Below are 20,145 nucleotides of genomic sequence, written 5' to 3'. Positions count from 1 at the left end.
GAGGTACTCAATGGAATTCCAGGAGTTACTGTTTTTCTGGATGACATTCGAGTTACGGGACCTAACGACGAGGTCCACCTACAGCGTCTAGAGGAAGTGCTTAAACGCCTTAGTAAGTACAACATGCGAATCAACCTGGAAAAGTGTCAATTCTTTGCTGATCAAATTGAGTACTGCGGGTATCTGATTGATCGAGACGGAATACATAAGGTGCGGAAGAAAATTGATGCTATACAAGACATGCCGGCTCCGAGGAACAAAGAACAGGTGCGTTCATTTGTTGGCCTAGTGAACTACTATGGCCGATTCTTTCCTCATTTGAGCACTACCATCTATCCGTTAAACCGTCTCCTGCGTAATAACGTGGCGTTCCAGTGGTCGAAGGAATGTGAAGAAGCGTTCTCGAAAGTAAAGATAGAAATGCAATCCGACCGATTCTTGGTGCACTACAGCACGGAATTACCCTTGGTGTTAGCGACTGACGCGTCTCCATACGGCGTCGGTGCTGTACTCAGCCACGTTATGCCAGATGGCACTGAACGACCAATCATGTACGCGTCGAAAACATTGAACGATACACAACGCAGGTACAAGCAGATCGACCGGGAAGCGTATGCCATAATCTTCGGTGTACGGAAGTTTTACCAGTACCTATACGGAAGGAAATTTTGGCTGGTTACCGACAACGAGCCGGTGAAGCAGATATTTTCGGAAACTAAGGGTTTGCCGGCGATGTCAGCATTACGAATGCAGCACTACGCAACATTCCTTGCATCTTTCCGCTACAGTATCAAATTTCGCCCAACGAAGGATCATTATAATGCTGATGCATTTTCCCGCTTGCCGATCAGTACAATGACACCAGACAACGTCGTCGAAGAAGTTGATATGCTGGAAGTCAGTATAATTGAGACACTGCCATTGACGGTCGACGATCTTGCCAGATCGACCGCTGCTGATTGCACAGTACGGGTGCTATTGCAAGGTTTGAAGAATGGGAAGAAAATCGATGCGCGAGATCGTTTTGGGATCGACCAAAATGAGTTCGCTCTTCAACAGGGATGCATTATGCGCGGAATTCGTGTGTACGTTCCACCAGAGCTGCGGCAAAATGTACTAACGGAATTGCACTCCACTCACTTTGGTACCACACGGCTGAAATCGCTCGCTAGAGGGTACGTCTGGTGGGAACGAATCGACAAAGACATCGAGGAGCTTGTACGAAGTTGTGCGTCCTGCCAGATGACACGCCCTGATCCTGTTAAAGTGCCACTACACTGCTGGGAAACGGCAAAAGAACCCTTCGAAAGGGTGCACGTTGATTTCGCCGGTCCATTCATGGGTACGTATTTTATGGTTTTCGTCGATGCTTATACGAAATGGCCAGAGGTGAAGATTTTGCGAGACATTACTACAAGTACCACTATCTACGCGTGTCGTGAATTTTTTGCTGCCTACGGGATACCTGCTGTGCTCGTTAGTGATCATGGCGTACAATTTACGTCAGCCGAGTTCCAGAGGTTTCTGAAGATCAACGGTGTCTTCCACAAGATGGGTGCTCCGTACCACCCGGCTACGAACGGGCAGGCAGAGCGTTTTATCCAAACGTTTAAGAACAAAATGAAGGCTCTCAATTGCGATAAGTCCAAGATGCACTCTGAGCTTTGCAACATCTTGCTTAGCTACAGGAAAACTATACACCAGGCTACAGGGAAGTCGCCTTCGATGATGCTGTTCAACAGACAAATCCGGTCTCGTCTTGACTTAATGGTACCGAATACAACTAGCACTGTGGACAATCCAGAAGTTGCCATCAAATCATTTGTCGAGGGGACGCGGGTGGCTGCTCGTGACTATTTGGACAAAGAAAAGTGGAAGTACGGTCACGTTGCTGAAAAGCTGGGTAAACTGCATTACAATGTCAAGTTGGATGATGGTCGAATTTGGAAGCGTCATGTCGATCAACTGAGAGAAGTGGGAGCAAACTTGCAGACTAGATGTCCTGAGCTTCCTACGGTCCGTTTCGAGCCAGATATCCGCCCAGTTCCAAACATCGATGCAACAGAACAGCCATCTCTTTTTACAACTTCAACGCCTGCAACTAGTTTTACAGTCGAAACAAATTCCTCGGGAAGCGCTCCTGTTTTATCCGGTCCAGACATACCACCTGCGGTATCGGAATCAAGGGGGCAGGCACCGAATGTGCGTTCAGAGAATATCAGGTTTCAAGCATCTCCAAGACGATCTACAAGAGTCATCAAACCACCTAGAAGACTAAATTTGTAGATATAAGTTGCATTCATAAGGGGAGGAGAGTTGTTATAGTTTCACCTTAACTGTTATTTTAATCGTTGCACCTGAAGTGCCGCTATATTGACTTTAGTTGTATCAACCTTGTTTCCCGCCTCCCCTACCTACCTCTATTGTTAGTTGTTATAGATACCGTGAATCGTCACCACGTTTTACCAACGCGAATAAAAATGTTCCGATCAAGTTCCGTGTATTTTAATTAATATAGTTATTCGGAAATATACTCTCGGCTACAACAGGCTGTTTATCCGATTCTGTTTTTTCGCACTTGTATACAAGTTTGATAAATTGGTTATCATGGCTTGTTATGATTCGGAACAGTTTTTGCCTCTTTTTTACCGTTGTTCGTTATCTATTGAGAGCGATTTCTGCAAACCCTGCTCTAGATACAGTATCTCATCATTACTGTAGCACACGCCATGTACAAGAACCTCACTGAATATTGTTCAGCAATTATACTTGAAAACCCTAAGGTGCCCGCCAGAGTAAACGCGACGCGACTCACGTAAAAGAATAACAATCATTATCAACAGGCTGTCAAATTGCACTGTCGCGTCGCGTCGCATCGCACGTCACGTTTACTCTGGCTTCGCCTTAAATCTTCCTGGGCTGCTTCTTACAGAGTTCACGATTCATGTCCGAAATAGGCTATCGTATGAAGTAGGGCTTTATACAGAGCGAATTTCATTTTCGACTGCATGCTACCGAAGCTAAGCTGTTGCTACTAGCACAACTGTCCTATATTTGAGAGATTCCATTTCTGTGTGGGTCATTCATAATTTTATGGGCAGTAAGTTCGTTACGTAATTTCTTCCATTGCTGAGTTGTCAATTGACTTTTTAGACGGTATATTAAGGAAAAAACCAATTAAAATCACTTTTTTCAAAAAATCACCGGAGAAATATTTTTAAACGCCCTGTACCTCATTTCTAGTGACCTTGCCTAACTTTCTGTGAAAAAAATCAGAGGTACATGAAACTTCGATAATAATCCATTTTTTTACACCGTGGGTCATTGCTGTTTTATTAGAATGCTATAAGGCCGATACAAATATTTAAAAAAAAAATTTCTCCCCCTCCTCGTATTTTTAGCCCAAAAATAATATTTTGAGGGCAACAAAATAAAATTCAGATGATTTTGCGGATTTTCAAAACATTCTTCAATAAATCCGAGGAGTTTATTTTATTTTATTTTTTTCATTTTATTATTTATTTTATATTATACCGACCTTTCAAAGACCAGTGGGACATAATTTAAATAAAATATTTGTAACGGCCTAAATTAAAATAAATATTTTCATATGTTTTATTATATGTTGAAGAATGGAAGATTTTTATTAATTTAATGCATATTGAATTATTTATTTGAGAAACCGCAGTTGCTCAATTTCCGAAATGTTTTGCAAGGAATCATGGAAACCTGTTTTGACTATTTAACCCCAGCGGCGATTGCTTCTGACTTGATTTCAGACAATACGAACTGGATTGTGGTGTTTGGCAACGTAGACGACTGGCGAGATCAATGGCCGATGGCTCGGAACAAAACGCCGTCTAATCCATTTCACAATAGCGGAACCTATCCTCGACCTGAACACCTGCAACGTTGAAAAGTCCCCAACTTGGTCCGGGAGTATGACTTGCGGCGGGAATTTGCGTGCGCGGGTTCGAGAATCGTCCCAACTTTCGCCCTGGGGAATGTCAAACCACCACATGTAGCACCGAGGAACAGAAAGAAAAAGGCCCACGTGATTAGACCCCATGTGACGTCACTTTTCTTGGCTCTCCTATTAGGTGATCATTTTTTTAGACTTTAAGTTTCCTGTATAAAACAAACACAATCAGATTCTACACCACATGTGAATATTACAATTCACTACTTTTGATAGTTACTGAGAACACACGGCGCGCACTACTACTCCCGCTTGTAGTCACGTACCTAACCTAATGGGACCTTGGCTAATAGCTGAGCTCAACAGGACGGGGAATTATGACGAGGGTAACGATCGTTGCCCAAGCAGTTGGCAGCATTTCCGGGATCCATCTCATGGCATATATAGATACAAAGAGGGGCCTCTAATTTTTTATCCACGCTCAAACCGCTACTACGTTTTTACACTGGGTGTCGGAGTACACGGTGGTCTTGTATGTGACCAAAATATACGTTGCGACGGAAGCTGCAAGTCCAATTTGGAGCCACTGGTTACAGTGGCACCACAACAACCCGAAATACCCGTTGATAACACGTCAGTGACCAATATCTTCCAAACCAATATTGTTGCCAAAGTTCTACGGTCACCGCTAGTCAAGCTAGTCAAGGTTGAAACTATCACACCATAAAATTCATACTGTGTGGTATTACCCCAGTAAAATCATACAGAGATAAAACCGGAATACGATGTGCTTCAATCACAAGAATTGTTTAGCGTAGCGAGTTACAAACATCAAATAAATTTACAAAGTCATCTTCTGAATTCGTTGCCAGTGATTTCCCAGCGTGTGACATTTTTTTCAGTTTCAATATGTGTGAGGTAAATATGAGACATGTGTGTAATTATGATAGACAAATCAATTAATTACCGCTAGGCTAGGGAGGGCCCCGCACAATGTACCATACAAAATAAAGGAAATTAATCTTTTGCGCCTATGGCTATGTATTTTCTCATTGAAAACCTTGTTTTCGTACAAATGCAGTTTACACCATCCAGGCTAAGAAGACTGAAAAATTCATCAATATTCGTCTCGTTTCTTCATTCATGTTTTGTTCAATCATACTGATTACGACAAAAATCATCATTTATCATTTTTACTGTCATCATTTCCACTACTTAACTCCCCCATGTCACGATGAAAATTACCTCCCCATTTAGCCCAAATCCATGTTATAGTTGATTCACGTAACGACACCGGGCCAAACTATTTCCCAACTACCTACTACCGTCGTCATTACCGCTTCGATTTTCCTTGTCGGTCCCATTATTTCGCACCTCGTTGCTCATCTCATTTTCACCCGAAATCGTGATTCCTCGCCGCTTTCCCAACCTCCACCGAAAAAGAAGCGACGAACGTGAAAATTCTATTATCACGGCTCTGTTGAGCTTCGCCGCGAGTAATATGGGTAGGTAGGTCCAGTTTCCTGCAATCGGAACTAGATCAGATCTACGGTGTAACGATGTAATAGTTACTATACTATACGACGCCACGTAGGGAAGAGTAACCGATTTTTGGAATTACGATAAAAGGAAAGCATGTGATGTGCTTCCTTGACTCACAATTGATGAAATTGATACACACCTTTTTATGTTATCCAATTATATTCACTTTTTCCAAACTCGTATTTAGTTCTATTTTTTTTCATTTCTGACGTTTTTACTCGCATATTTAAGTAACAATCGACAAAACTAGGAATGGTGGAAATAAAACGTTAAAATTTGTGAACATTCATTTTCATTTATTTAGCTTACATCTGAACAGATAACACTGAATAAAAATTTGACGCGACTAGACACGGTGCGATGTCACATCTCTCCATATCTCTCTCTTGGCGACGCTCGTCAAGTCGTTCTGCACCTTGTCAGCCCACCTCGCTTGCGGCACTTCACGCCTTCTTGTAGCGAACATCATCTTTGCAGGGTTGCTGTCCGACATTCTTGCAACATGCCCTGCCCATAGTAACCTTCCAGCTTTAGCAACCTTCTAGAACGGCTAGTTTTACATTTTCTGGTACATTTCAACTTCAGCACATTAGACAGAGCTATTGTCTTTAGATGTCTGGCAGAAAATCCGAAGTCAACTTTTGTATAGTTTTGTAATAATCGAAAGAGAATGGAACCACAAAAAAATTTTTTTTTTGCGCATACGACCTATTCTCTAGATTTGTTATTAAAGTGCGAATTAATTGCGATTTTTTTTGTTCGAGAAACACTCCATATTTGCGACAGTATTGTCCAGTGTTCTGTTACAAAACAACTTGGTACTTTTTCGGGTTTTCTGGAAAAGTCAGCGAACAACTAAAAATTTGGAGACGATTCTTAAGCTTATCTCCAATCGCCAAAAATGCAAATCAATTCCAAATTTAAAACCATTTTTCTGAGTTTTTCAACAAATACTCAAACGTTGATTTTACGAAACTGATAGCAATCCGATGCAAACCAACTCCATCAAAACGTAGATGAAGGCTTGATGGTTTGGTTTGCGTGGGATGGCTATAAGATTCGGTAAATCGACTTCTGAATCTTTTTTTACAATCGCAGATAAGTTGTTTTGAATGTTTGGTATTGAAATGTTACAAATATGCGATCATGAGCAGTTTAGCAACTATTAAGAAGATCATATTATTACCAAACCATATTTCAATTTTTGTTAAATTGTACACATAAATATCTGTCTAGTTGAGTGCTCGATTTCGTGGTACGATCGTAAGTATTTTTCCATGTTTTTTTTATGTAAATGTATCACAACAACTGTATACACTGGGGTTACTTTTCACGCGATTAGATGTCATCAATTTCTTGTTCTAGCTCAATTTATCCAGCTTTCTAAATATCTCATGATTCTCAAATCACATCTCAAAAGTGAATTCCACAGAGCTATATTAATATTTTTTGTTTCTCCTGTTTTGGTTGAAACGGTTAGGCCAAAATAAAGCCGCATAGTAATACGATCTTCCGAGTGACTCCTGGGTAACAATAGATCACTGTTTCAACAACTGCATGTAGAGTAGCTGAGTAGCTCGCTGAGAGCAAGAAAACTAAATAATAAGAGACCTTTTTTAACTTTTTTGTTATCCGACCTACAGATTGTCAGATAGACGGGGATACCTTCGAGGTGGTCGAGGAATTCATCTACCTTAGATCCTTGCTAACGACTGATAAAAATGTTAGTCGTGAAATACGAAGGCGCATCATCTGTGGAAGTCGGGCCTACTACGGGCTCCAGAAGAAACTGCGGTCAAAAATGATTCGCCACCGCACCAAATGTGTCATGTACAAGACGGTAATAAGACCGGTTGTCCTCTACGGACATGAAACTTGGACAATGCTCAAGGAGGACTTGCCAGCACTCGGAGTAATCGAGAGACGGGTGCTTAGGACCGTCTTTAGCGGTGTGCAAGAAGACGGTGTGTGGCGGCGAAGAATGAACCACGAGCTCGCCCAGCTCTACGGCGAACCCAGTATCCAGAAGGTAGCTAAAGCCGGAAGGGTACGATTGGCAGGACATGTTGCAAGAATGCCGGACAGCAATCCTGCAAAGATGGTGTTCGCTTTCGATCCGGCAGGTACGAGACGGCGTGGAGCGCAGCGAGCGAGATGGGCAGACCAGGTGCAAAATGACTTGGCGAGCGTCGGGCGTATTCGAGGATGGAGAGATGCGGCCTCGAACGGTGTATTGTGGCGTCAAATTGCTGATTCAGAGTTATATGTTTAGATGTAGACTAAATAAATGAAATGAAAAAAAAAAAATGAAAATGAAGATTGTCAGCGACAACGTGACAGCAATGAGCAAATCTCTACCATCAGACCCATGGTCAATCCCTGTCACCACCAATGAGGTCATACCCTGGTCATAGCCATCTATGTGAATAGCAGTAGTGCGCTGTTGTCGCCATATTTCTAGATTGCTTTGAGAATAGGTCGTATGTGCAAAAGAGAGATTCTCTTTGATCACGCTCTCTTTCGGTAATATTTCGGCTAGTTTTGCATGTTTTGCTGATGAAATTGTGATTGTGAAAAGTGAAAGTGAAAATTGATTCCTGTGTTTCATCGTCCTTCTGCAGTTCTTCTGGTGTTCCCCAGGGAAGCAACTTGGGACCATTGTTGTTCACGTTATTATTCAACGATGTCGCTGCAAAACTTGGACTAGATTGCAAAATCATTTATGCTGACGATCTGAAAATTTATTTGGTGATTCGATCGGCCAACGATTGTCGCCGATTACAAAGCCTGGTGTCATCGGAACCGACTTATTATCAGTGTTCCGAAATGTTCCGTGATGACGTTCCATCGATTGAAGGAGCCAATATTGTTCGATTACCGGATAGACGGCACGATACTTGAAAGAGTTGAGATGGTTTTCGATCTTGGAGTCAGGCTGGATCCAAAGCTGACATTCAACTCTCATTATACTGCGATAATTTCCAAAGCAAATCGTCAGCTTGGCTTTATTGCTAAAATTGCTAAAGATTTTACCGATCCATATTGCTTCAAGTCTCTTTATTGTGTGCGCCAAATGATGTATCGTGGTTCCTAAGGATTGAACGTGTTCAGCGGAGGTTCATTCGGCTTTACGCACTTTGCCTTGGCGTGATCCAATGAATCTTCCAGCATACCCTGATCGCTGTAAACTGCTTGGTATAGACACTCTAGAAAGAAGAAGAAGAGTGCAGCAGGCAACATTCGTTGCCAAGGTACTGAACAACGAAATTGATTCTCCGCAGCTGCTTGCGCTACTGGACTTCCGCGCAATTCAACGTCCTCTCCGGCAACGATCATTGCTACAGGACCGATTCCATCGAACAGCATTCGGCTACAATGAGCCGCTATCGTCGATGATCCGGACATTCACGGTAGTTGAAGATCTCTACGATTTCGATCAAAAATAAGATTTTTCGTTCGTCATTGTTGTAGGAGTAATTGTTCGTGTGGTATTGCAAAAATGTATGTTTTTTTTTTATTCATTAAGACATTGTAGTCAGATGGATCAGTACTAAATAAATCTAGATTGCTTTGAGAATAGGTCGTATGTGCAAAAGAGAGATTCTCTTTGATCGCGCTCTCTTTCGCTAATATATCGCCTAGTTTTGCATGTTTTGCTACATTTCCACTTCAGCATGATAGACAAAGCTATTGTCTTCGGATATCTGCCAAGAAATTCAAAGTAAACTTTTGTATAGTTTCGTAATTACCGAAAGAGAATAGATCCAAAGAGAGACTCTCTTTTGCACATACGACCTATTTTCAAAGCACTCTAGATTAATTCTCAATCAGTCAAAGCCGCACGAACATAGGCGTAACTAGAGTCTCGGTTTAGGGGGGGCCATGGCACCAGCTGGTGGGATGTAATTTTCAAAGGCGATTTAAAGCAATGTGCGCATGGATTGCAATAGAAATTGTTTGACTAAGTTTATCGCTCATTCGTCCTAGAACTAACATAAAAAATCGCGAATAATACAATTGATTTCCAATGATGCTGTGATTGCTTCAAAACGCTGTGTCTGTGTCAACTTGTCTTCTCCATGTTACTAAATGTGGATAAGTGTGTAATCTAAGATTCAAGAATCTTCTTCGAATTATCTATAAATGAAATTCGATATGAGTATATTTCTGAAAGTTTTCAAGCATTTCCATGATTACTTAATGCATAAAGATCTCGATTTTTTTTAAACTTGAAATTTTTTGAAACTCTAGATGTGGAATAAATTCCACGAATTTTTGTCATAATCAATATAAGTATTCATGCAATTCCAAAATGTATGCTATGTGCTGAAATAGTTAAGTACCGATGAACACAAATTTGGAATCCTAAAGTGTTTTTTATGAGTCATAAATTCCATGAGTCATAAAATTATGAGTCATAAATCAAATTCCAGAATAACTTAGGGTTTTTGTAGTTACTGACGTTAGGAAGAGGCTTTATTATGGCTTTCTGAATAGGTGAGAGATTTCTCTGCAAAAATCAAAGAGACTTGAGAAGTAACCAAATCGATCTGAATTGTGCTGCAAAAGAAATGTTTTCTGATACGAACTGGTTTCTAAATCTAATTTTTTTTATCCTAAAAAACAAATTCTAACTAAAGCAGGCACAAAAGAGTTTTCCGATGATCCTTATGAAATCGCCAAAAATTAAATGGAACAAGATCTTTTGAGGATTATAAAAATATTTCTTTAATGCAATCTCTGTTGTGAGTGCGAAGGTTGCCTAAGTTTTGTCCTAATACTTTCAATGGAATGCGTTGTTGATTTTTCTGTCATTGTAACAAAGATTCTTAAGTTTTATAATTGTATATCTTTCTGTGCCAGAATTATATAGCGAGAGCAAAAAGCTCCATAGGAATTTGATCAACTGTTTTGCGCCATACCTTGCGATTAACTCGAAGATTTTCGAAATTTTTTCGGTCGTTCGAAATTTTATTAACCGGATTTGTGTACATGTGCTCATTTTGATGTAGTTGCTTCAGTCTTTTTTGAAGCGGATGGTAGTTGAATAGAACACAAATATTTATATCTTAATACAATTATGTTTTATGTTTCTGCGACCAGGATACTAGTCAAACAAATGCAGAACAAATTTATTGTTTTAAGCTAGCAACTGAATTAGAAGCGGCATTGATTTTAGCTTAAAAATCGAAAAAATGTTCCCGGGGGTCCAACTTAAATATTTCGATGCTTTGCTGAACAAATGGTCATAGATGTGATAACGCAACAAAAAATATGCTTATAGAATTCATAATCAAAATTAAGAAATATGTAGGAAATATGTAAATGAAATAAAAACTGACTAAGTTGGAATTACTTTTCAAAATTTTCTGGGGGAGGCCACAAGTAGGTCTGGAGGGGGCCCCTTATTTACGCCAATGCGCACGAAATAGACAGTTTAAAATGCGAACTATATTATTTGATATTTTCAACATCTAATATGACGTTTCATATCTCCAGGCCACTCCAAATTATCAAGAAGCTTATCATCATCCCATTGAAATGTTGGTTAAAAGATAGATATCAAACAATACTAAACCTGTGATTAGTAGTTTTAATTCAAAAGTGGCTTTTCAATAAATTATATTTGCGTTACAAAAAGTCTCACTATTCGGAATTGTTGGCTTTTTGCACCACTCGGGGTGCACAAGGCCTTTAAGCAAGTAAATGATGTAACAGTTTCAAATGGATTCTTTTGTATGATTAAAAAAAAACGAACCTGAAATAATGATTCTAAGGTGATTATACAACAAGGCCAGAAATCGGCCATTTTGCAAAACTGCTGGGAGAACCGTAATGCGCATAACTCGCATAAGGTTGAAACATCTATTTACTTATGATGAACAATCGACTTTATTTTTAGCACTGTAAGAGAATTATTAAGACAGATTTAGGCCTTAAGAAATGAGAATAGCAAAACATTTGGAGAATATGAAATTGATCACGGATGCATTGTATAATCCGTGTAGACGGGTCAAAAGCGTATGTATCGTTATGTACTTACATATCTGCCTCTTTCAATATCTATAGAAACACGAAGGATGAATGGCATGCTACAAAAATCTCAAAAAATATTTGTTCCGTGACAGGGCATGGAAGTGGGCAATATCTGCTTTATTTTTGTGTTTATTACAACTTTCAACTCGGTGAAAGGAATATGATTTATTTATCGACTAGTCACTATTCATCGCATATATTTATTAGAATAATTTAGAAATATTAATTTTAAAGTGCCTTTCAAACAAAATTGATCATTGAACCCATGATTCTTTCATTTGGTCGCCTGAAATAGAAAAAGGCGCTTTGTGCTCTGTCTTATGACTGTAATCCCACTGTAATCTGCCGTATTTTATCCGAGATTTTATAAGCCCGCCGATGTCTGCATTTTTGTATTTGAATAGCAGATTAGAGAACGCATTGCACAATGGTCCCAGAGTCGAATCTAGCAAGACAAAAATGTTTGCGCCAAAACTATTAGTTTTAGATATATAGTGTCTCTGGGAAAAAAAAAAATATTTTTTGACGATTTTTTTCCATGTAGTGAAATTAGGGTGGTCCCTATATTTCAGAAGTTCATAATATCAACTTTATAATTTTTCGGTAAAGACTTGTGCAATGTTTCACAAAGTTGCAGAGCAATTAATTTTGAGCAACTTTGCCGAAGAAACCATTTTTCTATCACTTATGGTTCACAAGTTATGAGCTTTTTCAATAAATACGTTAGGGCGGTCCCTAAAAATCGGTATTCTTCACATAACTTTTTATACATTTATTTCTCGCATTAATTTTGTTCCGAGCACTTTTAGGACTTTTGAAGACGCACATTTTTGTTATAGAACAAAAAAAAAGTTATTCGAGTTTTTGTATGTTGTTTTTGTTTGTATGTTTTTCCATATGCGTATGTTTCAAAATGGAGCAAACCGATTTTCAATCTATTGGTTCTATTCGAAAGCTCGCACTTTTCTCCGTTTATGGTGGGAAAACTGAGAGAGCGTTTTTTGTTTAAAGCGCTTTATTTCATTTTGAAAAAAATATGTTTTTATCGAAAAACAACTATAACTTGGTACATAAACGAGATTGGTCCATGGGTCTTCAACAAAAAGATGTGCCTTTAGAAGTTCTAAATGTGGTCCATACAAAGTATCCCTCAAAAATCAATACATAAAAATATATTTAAAAAAACGCTTTTCCTAAGGAAATAAACGTCAGATCGATCAAAGTAGGCTGAACTAGAGAGCGCATTTTCTCGGTTTACCTGGTGCTAGGACAGTAATGACGCTATAAGTTTAAATTCATAATTTTGTGTGCCATGCTAAACATCAAACAGAAAATCAGGCTACTATGCATATTAATGGTAGCAGCCTGGTTTTCTGTTGGATATGTAGCGTTAAAAGTACGTCACTTTTGAAGTATAGCCTTTGTTACAAGCCTACCTTGTTTTGATTAGATTTTTTTCGGTATCGCCAGTGGAGAAAGCGAAGATGTAATAGAAACGAGAGCATTTCTTGAACGCAACAAACTTGACTAAGTAGGTACACCAGGAGAAATTCCGGAACGGAAAACCTTGAAACGACGCAAATCTTCATCAAGCACGAGATCAAAGTTGTAAAAAAGGTGGGTAGGGGTTGAAAATTGTCCTTTTCGGCATTATGTAATTTGTAAATGAATCATGTACTGTACCGCTCATAAAAAATCTACTCATCCGCTCATTTTTGGTCGCAACGGAAAATACGCGCCAGATAGTCGCCTAAGAAAAACATACCCCCAGATAAAAAAGCTGCTTCGATATTTTTTAAATTTGGCCGCCACGTGGTGCATCCTAGCAGTGAATGCTTGGATAGCACGTGCTATTTGTACTGCGGAGAAATTTTTCACAACTATGAGATCTTTGAAAAGTTATCACGAAAGTTGTCATTTTGTTGCAAGGCACAATAACGTCTAAAAATCATACGCTCTGTCGACCAGCCTACTTTGATCGATCTAACGTTTATTTCCTTAGGGGCCGTACACATATTACGTAAGCAGTTATGGGGGGAGGGGGGTTCTGTCAATATCTTACGCTCCATATATATAAAAATCTTTTGTATGGAAAAAATCTTACATGGCGGGGGGTCGAAAACCCAGAAAAATTGCTTACGTAATAAGTGTACGGCCCCTTACGAAAAGCGTTTTTTTAAATATATTTTTATGTATTGATTTTTGGAGGATACTTTGTATGGACCACATTTAGAACTTCTAAAGGCACATCTTTTTGTTGAAGACCCATGGACCTATCTCGTTTATTTATCAAGTTATAGCCGTTTTTCGATAAAAAACATATTTTTTTCAAAATGAAATAAAGCGCTTTAAACAAAAAACGCTCTCTCAGTTTTCCCACCATAAACGGAGAAAAGTGCGAGCTTTCGAATAGAACCAATAGATTGAAAATCGGTTTGCTCCAGATAGAGATAGATCCATGGTTCTTTAACAAAAATGTGCGTCTTCAAAAGTCCTAAAAGTGCTCGGAACAAAGTTTATGCGAGAAATGAATGTATAAAAAGTTATGTGAAGAATACTGATTTTTAGGGACCGCCCTAACGTATTTATTGAAAAAGCTCATAACTTGTGAACCATAAGTGATAGAAAAATGGTTTAATCGGCAAAGTTGCTCAAAATTAATTGCTCTACAACTTTATGGAACATTGCACAAGTCTTTACCGAAAAATTATAAAGTTGATATTATGAACTTCTGAAATATAGGGACCACCCCAATTTCAATACATGGAAAAAAATCGTCAAAAAATATTAATTTTTTTCCCAAAGACACTATATATCTTAAACTAATAGTTTTGGCGCAAACATTTTTGTCTTGCTAGATTCCACTCTGGGACCATTGTGCATTGTCTCGCTTCAATCCATCATCGTTGAACGAATCAGCTTAATAAGCTTTGCCAGAAAGCCATGTTCTGGCTTTATATGCCACAGTTCGTTCTGTCTCACTGAGACGTACGCAAGTCCTATATCCGGAATTTATTGAAGAGTAAAAATCTGGTCCGTTGTTGGTCGTCCTTCTCGAAAACCGCTTTGGTATTCGCCGCCAAAAGTTTTCGCAAACGGACACAGTCCGCTAAAAATAATTTGAGAGAGTACCTTGTAGGCGGTATTGATGACTGGTATACCTCGATAGTTTAACTAATAGCATTATTGAGTCTGTGCCTTTTCTTGTAGATGGTACATATGAGACCATTAGGCCAGCTCGAAAGCATCCCTCCCTCCTGAATAATTTTAATTACTTGGTGGATTTTTTCGTTCTGCCGGTCACTCTCATGCTTTAGAAGCTCGGCCGGGATTCCGTCCTTCCCAACGACCTTACAGTTTTTTAGCTCTCAAACAGCCTTTTTCATTTCGTCTGGCGTGGGTGGCTCCAGTGCTCGGTCGTTCAACACATTTTCGGAACTGTAATTGATCATGACTGGCGCCGGTGCGCTTTTCTTGCGCATGTTGTTGATCTTATTGTAGAACTGACTAAGCTTCCTTCTGCCTCTGAGATTATTTTTTCTTCGTTCCGCTGTGTTTTACGCCGGTGGAGTTTTTTCTCTGCTGCCCTTAGTTTTTTCTTTATCTTTCTCCATTTTGGCGGTGCTACAAGCATACGACTCATGGCCTGGTTTTTCTCATCTGCTTTTTGACACTTCACATTTTGTGGTACCAAGTATTGACCGCCTCGTGGACTTGTTCCCACAATGCGCTCAAATTTGGGTGTTGGATGTCCCTCAATCCGTTCGTCGAGCTTATAAGCGCAACGCCCTCGCCCGACAGTCGCTGTATGTTCAGCCACATGGTTCTCTCGCGCTTAGACCCGGTGATGCTGGACAGCCTTGGGCAAATCTCTTTTTTTTTTGTGTCTTTATTAAGGAGACTTTCAGCCGGAGGCTGGCTCGTCTCCATCACACGGCAAATCTTTATCTTACATACTACCAGATAGTGGTCAGAGTCGATATTCGGGCCTCGGAAGTTCCTCACATCTATGACATCTGAGAAATGCCGACCGACCACCAAACCATGATCGATTTGAGAGCACGTATCGCCATTTGAGTGTCTCCAGGTGTGCTTTCGAATATTACCTCGTGAAAATTTTTAGCAGCGGCGATATTGACTGGCCTCAGGCCGTTGTCATTGATAATTGCGTGGAGGCTCTCATTTCCAATTATACATGAGCATGAGCATGAGCAATTCGTAGTTGCTACTCCGTGATTGACTGAACTTGCGAAATTGTACAGAGAACTCAATGAATGGTGCTTAGGATAAGCTACCCATTCTCATTGTACACGTTTCGGGAGCTCAAATATTTAAAGTCAATAACGGCGCCGTCCACGTCCTTACGGTCATATAGGAATGGAAAGATTGTTAGTTCGACTCTCGTTGCTACTAGAGACCGAGTATACCTCTGCATCTCCACGATTGTCTTGGGATAGGATATCGTTTTAGTTACAAAGGATAATTTATCTGGATTCACTTTGGTAAGCGATGCGATCTATGGGATGGGAAATAGCACTAATTCGAGTGAAAAGTTAAAACATGCACGCCTGGTGGCATATGAAAACTGAGGAGATTCGCGTTTTGGACGACCGCACTCTGCGAAGCGCAGCACTCTGTACTCACTTGCTCGATGGCTACAGCAAACTATTGAAGAACGCGCTTTTTTCGACCGCGCGCGACATGCGCATGAGCCACCGAACAAGATAGATATTTTATTTCTTTCTCGACGACTAAAACACGCACTGCACTTACTTGTTCGATGGCTACTCTTATCACCGGTCGCGCAATGCAGAACACAATATTTCGGCCGATCGCACGATAGTTCTGCTATTCACACTCCGCACAAAGCAAAACTTAATTTCGATGACTGGCCGATCGCCCTGATTACTGGAGAATCTGAAACACGAGAAATCACACACTGAAATGATTTTCATTATCGTCCGCGCAATGCAGAACACAATATTTCGGCAGATCACGCGATCGTTCTGCTGTCCGAAACAAGAGAAATCTCGCATTGAACTCTGGAGGCTCTCATTTCCAATTACTGGACGAAAGTACACTTCCCTCCAAGCTTTGCAAAAGTATATTCGACTTGCATTAGTAACGACGATTAACATTGACTTGCATTCTGACGTGGCAGGCGCCAGTGTGACCTATCAAATGAGATCATCATTGAGGATGAGTGCTAGTTCCAAGTTGACTATAATGGAGTAGTAGTAACTATGGGCGGTCAATCAAGCTCAAGCTCAAAAGCATGGAGATCGCCAAGTTATCCCCGAAACCAAGAGTATGGTAGGTATTGCACTTTCAAGCGTTATGCAGAACTTCAGATGAGAAAGTGCATCACTCTGCTACAATAACTAACGTTTGACACATGTTTTTTTTTTTTCTATTTTCATTTATTTATAATTAGAGAATTGGGAATCCACTATTTTACACTATCTCCTACTGCGTACAAATAATCCAAGCTGCACGAAACCAATAATACAGCAGTCCAAATTGTAATCCACTTTTCAATTTGCTACTGCGAACTATTTTTGGCGCGCGGGATATAAATCAGTAAAGTTTTTTGGCCCGCTTCCAGTAGCCAATATCCTATCCCCATCCGATTCAGGCTCCATTCCATGCTCTCTGTAGTGGATTCGTAGCTCGTATAGGCTCTGTTGTGTGTCTGCTGTTTGTAGAGAGCTTTTGTCGGGTTGATGGTCTTTACATCGAATGGATGGAAACAGGCCCCGTGGCAGCCATAAAAGATGCGATGCTATGCGATGGGGTTTATTTGTTGCTCGAGGAAGAGGAAGTAGTTGGGATGGTTATTTTGTTGATTTCATGCTTCCACTGGGAAATACGGCGTTGCCTCCATATCCACGCAGGAAATGATGGAGGAGAGTAAGCAGAGGTGAAACACCGCTAGTGGAGATTCGCTTCAATGCTGTTCTATATCAATGTCTTCAGCGTATCGTAAATATCGATGTGTTTACCGCATCGTGAATCGAGAATAAATATATAATTAAAAAGTTTTATTGAAAGATTGCGAATACCCCCTTATGATGAGCATTGTGATCGTATAATTCGTGAAACTACCGTACTACCGTACTGCCTAATCAGTTAATTATAACTTCTGATAAACAAAGCAGAAACGGGTACTATGCCTATAATCTCGCTGGTGACCGAAGTCGTTCATAATAGTTTTGCCTGTCTCGTACACGAATTGTATGTATATAAGGCTGTAAGACCACTCTAATTTTTGTTTGAAGGTGTATTGGACGTTATTTGATGGCAGTGGCGGCAAGGATGGCGTGAATCGGCGTGGCGATGTTTTTGCGTTTGTATCCCCGGTAGTTGATTCCGGGCTTTTGTTTTTTTTTATAATTCAGAGCTATTTTTGGATTTTTTCCTGGAGAATCTTTTAAATTTCACTAGTTTAGAATTTGTTTCTGGTATTTACAAGATTTTTTTATCGTTCACGAATTATTCATTTTTGAATTTTAAAAAACTTTCCCGTGAAATTTATTTGAATTTTTCAATTCAAATGGAAATTCTTAGAAATATGCACAGGAAATTTTTATGAATTTCTTCAGGAAACTCTTCTAATTTTCACGAAGTACTACCTAAATTTTCCACTGGAATTTTAACTTTTTTGCTTCTGGAAAGTGTTATAAATTTCTACAAGATTTTAGTCAATTTCTTGTGAAATTCTTCTCAATTTACCGGGTGCGTGATAATTTTTGCAGTAAATTTTAAAGCAGTAAATGTTTGAAATTGCATAACAAGATTCAGATATATCGATGGTAGCACTGGATATTCTTGCAGTAAATTTCAAATAAAATTTCTTATGATTACAGAGCAAGATTCAGAAATATCAGGCAACACTGTACATTTGACTAACTGGTGTTTCAATTACTGTAAAGTGATCAAACGTCCCGGATTGTCCGGGACAGTCCCGTATTCAGCCTGTCTGTCTCGCATCTCCTGGTGTCCCGGAAAACGTCCGGCATTCCATGATGAATCCGTAAAGTTTAGGAAATCTAAGGAATCATTAGCAAATGGTATGTTTAGAGAATTTATAAAAGACTGGACTATTCAGAAGAAAAAGGAAGAACTTAAGCATTCTAGAAGGTTTACCGAGTATGAAGAATGAAGTTTTGAATGTTTTAATAACCTAAATAATTTTCAATATTTCAAATTAGACCAACGGGATAATTGATTTATCGTGTAGAAAATTCACGGACCAGATGACCTATCTTAACTATTGAAGATTCCATCCATAAAGGATCAACGAAAATTGAAGCACATGGGACGATTGTACAAATCAAGTATCCGAAAGATATTTAATTTGCAACAACGAGCTAACATTGGTGGAGGTTGGTGCTCGAATTCTGATGGCTTTTCCGCAAACGTGACCTTAAGAACTTCGCATAATACACATCATAACTACAAAATATGTTCAGACGACACGCGCCGCACAGCCACTAGATTGTAAATCAAATTGAGCGATTAGCATTATATTGGATGTTGTAGGAGGAAAATCTCATTGAAAAATTTGGTCACTTTAAATTACACTGGATTCTGTTTTTACACGATTTACATTTTCTCAATTTTCTACTCATCCTAAATGTTCTTTGATTTATTCAGGATTTTTAAACATGTTGCGAAGATTTTGGTGGTAAATTGATGTCACACGATCAAAAATACGAGCGAATAAAAAATCGTGTAAAAACAGAATCCTGTGTACTGCAAAAATTGGTCACGCACCCTGTTTATGGAAGTTTTTTCAGAAGAAGAGCTTCAAGAGAAATTCTTCTAAATTTTCACGATTTTTTATAATTTCTAGGGAAAACTAAACTGGATGTCTACGGGAAATTCTAGATTTGCCAATAAAAATTCTTTTGAATTTGAACATTACAATATGCGAAATTCAGCTAGTGAAAACAGTAGTGGCCGCTGAGATCCAACCGTAACTATAATGCTACGTTTAGACAAGGCAAGTGAATTGAGCAAGTCGCTTGAATCGAACGCAAATGGAACGTGTAAACACCTTAATTCAATTCACTTGAAAGAAAAGAAAGTTGAACATGTTTAGCTTTTGGCAAGTCAATTGAATTCAACTGAGTTGTTCAATTCACTTGCCCTGTCAAAACGTAGCATAATGCTACGTTTAGTCAAGGCAAGTGAATTGAGCAAGTCGCTTGAATCGAACGCGAACTGAACGTGTAAACACCTTAATTCAATTCACTTGAACGAAAAGAAAGTTGAACATGTTCAACTTTTGGCAAGTCAATTGAATTCAACTGAGTTGTTCAATTCACTTGCCCTGTCAAAACGTAGCATAATTCTTAGTTTGAACAAGGTATGTGGATTGAACAAGTCGCTTGAATTGAACGCGAATTGAACGTGTAAAAAGCTTCATTCAATTCACTTGAACGAAAAGAAAGTTGAACTTGTTGGAGCTTGTTCAACTTTCTTTTCGGTCAAGTGAGTTGAATGAAGGGGTTTAGACGTTCAATTCGTGTTCAATTCAAGCAAATTATTCAATTCACCTGCCTTGTCTAAACTTAGCATAAGGTTGCGGAATGTTGCTTGCAAGCCGTATCATGTTACTTCTAAGAAATTCGTTTGAACTTAAG

General features: G+C 39.4%; 1 protein-coding gene across 3 annotated transcripts in view; it reads left to right on the top strand.

Annotated features, from left to right (window-relative positions):
- The window catches only part of LOC134216920 (uncharacterized), a 58,394-nt gene that overhangs the window by 25,794 nt on the left and 12,455 nt on the right, over nucleotides 1-20,145 (top strand). Inside the window, exon 1 of one of the 3 annotated variants that reach the window (XM_062695685.1) lies at nucleotides 17,758-17,843. The exons of the other annotated variants lie outside the window; for them this stretch is intronic. The gene's annotated coding sequence lies outside the window, so the exon portion shown is untranslated. Of the gene's footprint in view, nucleotides 1-17,757; nucleotides 17,844-20,145 lie in introns of those variants that run through there. 3 annotated transcript variants of the gene reach the window in all.

This window comes from Armigeres subalbatus, chromosome 2 (assembly GCF_024139115.2).
Source record: "Armigeres subalbatus isolate Guangzhou_Male chromosome 2, GZ_Asu_2, whole genome shotgun sequence".
Lineage (NCBI taxonomy): Eukaryota > Metazoa > Arthropoda > Insecta > Diptera > Culicidae > Armigeres > Armigeres subalbatus.
The sequence above is the reverse complement of the archived record's forward strand: the minus strand, read 5'-3'. Positions and strand labels throughout refer to the sequence as shown.